Source organism: Musa acuminata, unplaced genomic scaffold (assembly GCF_036884655.1).
Source record: "Musa acuminata AAA Group cultivar baxijiao unplaced genomic scaffold, Cavendish_Baxijiao_AAA HiC_scaffold_1035, whole genome shotgun sequence".
Taxonomy (NCBI): domain Eukaryota; kingdom Viridiplantae; phylum Streptophyta; class Magnoliopsida; order Zingiberales; family Musaceae; genus Musa; species Musa acuminata.
In genome coordinates this window covers 128,619-133,480 of record NW_027021249.1, presented here as the reverse complement: position 1 = coordinate 133,480, position 4,862 = coordinate 128,619, and the positions used below count along the sequence as shown (strand labels likewise).

At 34.9% G+C, this 4,862-nt stretch overlaps 1 long non-coding RNA gene across 1 annotated transcript; it reads right to left on the bottom strand.

Annotated features, from left to right (window-relative positions):
- Positions 1-1,089: 1,089 nt before the first annotated feature.
- LOC135665670 (uncharacterized) lies at positions 1,090-4,812 on the bottom strand. The gene is made up of 2 exons (XR_010509440.1): positions 3,583-4,812; positions 1,090-1,584 (listed from the first exon to the last, which is right to left on the bottom strand). It is a non-coding gene; the product is annotated as an uncharacterized LOC135665670 (long non-coding RNA).
- Positions 4,813-4,862: the final 50 nt, after the last annotated feature.

Genomic DNA, 4,862 nt, shown 5'->3' with positions numbered 1-4,862 from the left:
GCCGCTGGACTGGCGCCGTTGCTGCAGATAGCTGGCGCTGCCAAGCATCTCAGGGACTTAAAAGTTGGTGAGGGTTTACTGGTTTCCTAGTTTGATGGGCTAATGAACTTGATTTAAATCCACTATTGCTGCAGATGCTTGATGTAGAAGCTTGAAGCCGAAAGAACTCAGCTTCCAAGGCGCATCCGAGAGAGGTGATCGGAGGTTTCCAATTGGGGGTGGAGGGCTTCGGCGCCGAAGCCAAATAACATGAACGAGGAGTTCCAAGGAAATGAATGGAGCTACCTTCGGATCTGGTATCAGATTGGACCATAAATCAAACTTAGAAACTGATCATAGCCCATCCACGTACACAAGAACGCAGGCGATACTGGAGGATAGTTGATGTGGCATCCTCGAAGGATCATATATTGGTGGAGCGAATGTGTGATCGGATCCGAGCTTGGTGGAGGGAGAATGAATAGTCAAACTATAGTTTGACTTTAATTTAATTTAATTATATTTTATTTAAAATGTGAGGGAGGACTAAAATAAAAGGAAGGCAGCACTCTCAGTAAATAGAATATTTAATAGGGTTTTAAAAGATTATTATGGTAAAATTAGGACATTTTCTTACATATTTGTCTCTCAAATCTTACAAAATTAGCATATTAATACCTTAGATTTAGTATGATTGTTCCAAATATTAATTAAATATGATGCTGTATACCAAATATATATAGTGTAATTAAAATCAGTTAGATAAACATATCTAATCATCTCTAATTATTTTTTAAAAATTATTACTATATATATATATATATATATATATATATATATATATATATATATATATATATATATATATGATGCTCAGGTAAACTTAAGGTTGAAACATATCACTTGTACAATAATGTATTAACTAATCAGATGTAATAATCTCAAGTCAATTTTGCTAATACATATGAAGCTATATGTATTGACTAAATCTTATGCATTGGATTTATCCTTTTGTATATGTATTTATTTATTTAAAAATGCACCAGCATGAGCATATAGAACATTTCTAAAGATAATAAATCAAAATAAGAACTTTGAGCAGCAGAGAAATTATAAAGAAAACAAAAAATTGGAATGAATATTTGAGTGACAAACTGAGCATCATCAACATACAACCAATGGATGAATGTTAAATGATCTCCACAATGCTGCTGTGAAAGCCTAGGTTAAAACCATACATGGCTGATGTGGCTAACAACAGTTGCTTTTAGGCTCCAAACATCTATGTGAAGAGATCTCACACCACTAAAACTTCGAGAGAACAAGCCTCACTCATTTACCCATCTACATATACATGAAAACACTTGCCTGATAATAATTTCATTCCATGCAAGGAATATAAAATGAGAACAAGCCATACACCAATCAAACGAGCGCGAAATAGTACTGACGTCCAAAGGAGGAATGCTTTTTTCGACATTCAAATTCATTTTGAAGAGGATGGGTTGACAAGAGAAAGAATGCACTGTGCGATATCAGATGCAGCATCAGGACGTGCAGCACTCAGTGCCCTCTCGGACATCTCAGCCATGAGACTTTCATTTCCTGCAAAATTCAGTATAAAACATTGTAAATTTTGCAAGCCTCCCAAATGCAACATGACAAAGTATCTTAGTCAAGACCATAGTGAGTAATTATAGGTTCAGTTTTGAGTCAAATTATTCATGGATATAGCAAAGAGAAGCAATGGATGTCGTACTCCTTTTTTCTTTAAATCTTTTGCAGCTTTTTCAACCACATTACCCTGAGGTAGCCCTAAATGTGTCATATCCAACTAGGAAATCCAGTTAGCAATGATGATTATGGAGCTTTTAGTTTCCTGTCCTATTTTACGTCAAATAATATATGTCTTAAACATGTTACAGGTTTGTTGGAAGACCATAATCATAGGCTGTTTACTGCTCTATAGTAGTGGTCTAAAGTTCACGAATTTGTGATCATGTACTGATTATTTTAGAATGTACTTCCTTTTGTCATATATGGTATCTACTTTTGTTGCTTTTAGTGTATATTCTTCACTCCTAACTCCTACTTCCTCTTCTCCCTACAATTGTTCCTCTTTGACGTTTGTCTCGTCCATGAGGTTGCATCAATGATAGTAAGGGCATAAGAATGCATTAAAAAGATTTTCTTCAACTAAGAAAAGTAAATGAGCTTTTATTTATGAGAATATAGAGAGTTCTTGAAAAATCATGGGTAAATGACCCCTCGTATGTTGGATATCAGATACATAAATCATAAAATCCTTGCATGTATATCAATTTTCAACAGAATACCATAACAAATAGCTCACATACATATGAAATTCACAAAGAATTTCAACTATTGACAAATACCATATTGGTTTTGTTGCTATCAATGAAAAACATCTCCCTAGCTAACTAACTGCCACTGCAAGGATAAAATCATGTGGAGATTCATTAGTAGTCTTTCCATCAGTTAATTTCTGCATCCTTTGACTTCTCATGCATTTAGAAAACCCATAAGAAGCCTATAAAATCAGCAATTCCTGGCATAATTTGCTACTTCATCAAGATTTGATAGTTTAGATTTTTCAGCATAGTTTGATCAACAGTTGCAGGGACCAAGGCCAATCAGTCATAACTTTGAATCAAATGCTCGAGAACAATGATAGCAAAAAGTTTAACAAAAGCATAGAGAATCCTAGACTAAAAATTACATCTTACAATCAGTGATAAATATCCATTCCTAATCCTACTCACTTAAGATACTTTATCTAAACTGATTTTCTACAAGAAAACTTTATCTGCAGCACTCTACAAGAAAAAATTATCTGCAGCACCAACGAAGCTCAAATTATACCATATCATGCTTCACATTTGTCCTTCCATATCAACTTAAAGTTGCTCTTCCAAATTTCTCTTACCATGACAATATTCCAATTTGACTTTATTTTTTTTTATTGATACGGATATATAGACTTTGTTTGCTGTGGCAAGCATGCATAAGGACATGCTCTGGAAGCAGCAAATGCTTCAAGGGTATGTCCTTGACTCTTGACAAAAGTTTCCATATATACAGACGAAACATTGCCTACAAAAGAAACAGAATATATTGCAAAGGAAAAACAGAAAAGGACTATACTCATGAGATCTGGGGTCAGCTAAGATCTATTGTTCATGAGATCTAAAGTTTTACGCTGGATGTCAGTTACCTTTCACAACCCTCCACCTTTTTCATTCGAACTTGGGATTAGAGCTATGTGCATGTATTAGACTAATAAAACCCTAAACTTGACTATCCATAAATAGGACTTAAGAAAAAAAAGGACTGTAAAAATGGACTGTAATAGATGTATGACTATCAAAGGGTTTCTTCCAAGGGGTAATGAATCAACTTTTAGCACATAATCTGTAAAGTGTCTATATGGTTCAAGATCTTTACCACATTAGAGCCATTATTACTAGTCGGCTTCAGATAAAAAATGAATCTACTACACTTGAATGGAGGGCATTGTAAACATATATAGTTTTTGTAATCAGCCACCAAGCAGATGAAGGTTGAGAAAAGGTCACTACATACCTAAAATATCATCAATTGCCTCTTCGAGACTACTAGAATCAAGCTCATCTTCCGTAAGGACCTTTGATCCTGCTATGTCTGCCATAATGTATGCATTCTTTGTTTGATGATCATCTGCAGCATTAGGTAATGGTATCTAGTACAAAGAAAAAGTGGATGAGAAAAAAATATTGAAGAAAAAAGAGTATACAGCTTTCAAATTTAACCAGCAACTACATAATCCAAAACTAAGTGCACCTTAGTACAAAAGCTTGTCTATGTAGGACCAAATGACATACAACTAAGATGCTTGTGGATGAGCACATAATGGTATCATAGATTAATTCCATAGCCCATTTACAATATAATCATTGGAATGAGCTATTTAATTAGTATAGAACTTTGAAAAATAAATAAAATATGACCTAGTGCATGAGGCTCAGGTTTAATAGAGGGTCAATGTGGAAATAGGTTTAAAATTGTGATTCAAAAATTAAATAAAGTATTTTGACATTTTCCACAGGAAAAAATAGATCAACACATGTCATTTTTCTTAAGGTAAATACGAGGGCAGCAAGGTTGCACCTTGCAACTTGGGTGACCAGGTTTTAAGTCATGGAAGCGATCTCTTTACTTGTAGATGTAAGGCTCCATATATTGACCCACAAATTTCTTGTGCACTAGATTCACATTCACCCTAATGGCAAACACAAAAGCCTAAAGTCAAACATATACTGAAAGGTGTAAACACAGGTACAGTCTGCATCCACTGTCAAGAAACAGATGCACATTCAATGAGCATCTTAGTCTGTATTTCTACAAGTATTAACCTAAGATGAACGCATGAGTTCAGTAAAGCCAGTGGTGCAACAGAACTGGAAGGTCAACTAAAAATGTCAGTAAGCTTACAACTTGAGTCAATGACGATGCAGGAACTCTTAACAGACCATCCAGAATTATCAACGAAGGTGAGCACTCAGTTAACTAGACAATCCAAATAACCTAGGTAGTGAGTAGTGCCAATAAAACCAAGTTCTTCTGTTGTTTCAAAGTTGAGACGACTACCTATTGCAACTTGGCCATAAAAAGTCTAATGCTCATGGCAGGTTATAAAAGATTGTCTAATCACATAACTTCTACATGGGTAAGGAGCCTCCTTGACAGATTTTTATTTGGCACTTCCATTTGTCCCTTAGATATGCTGCAACTTATATTAATGTTCGCTTTCCCCTTGTACCTGAGTAGTTTCCAAGTAATTGAATAAACAAAATTCTAAGGGGTGTACAACTCCCAACCATTAT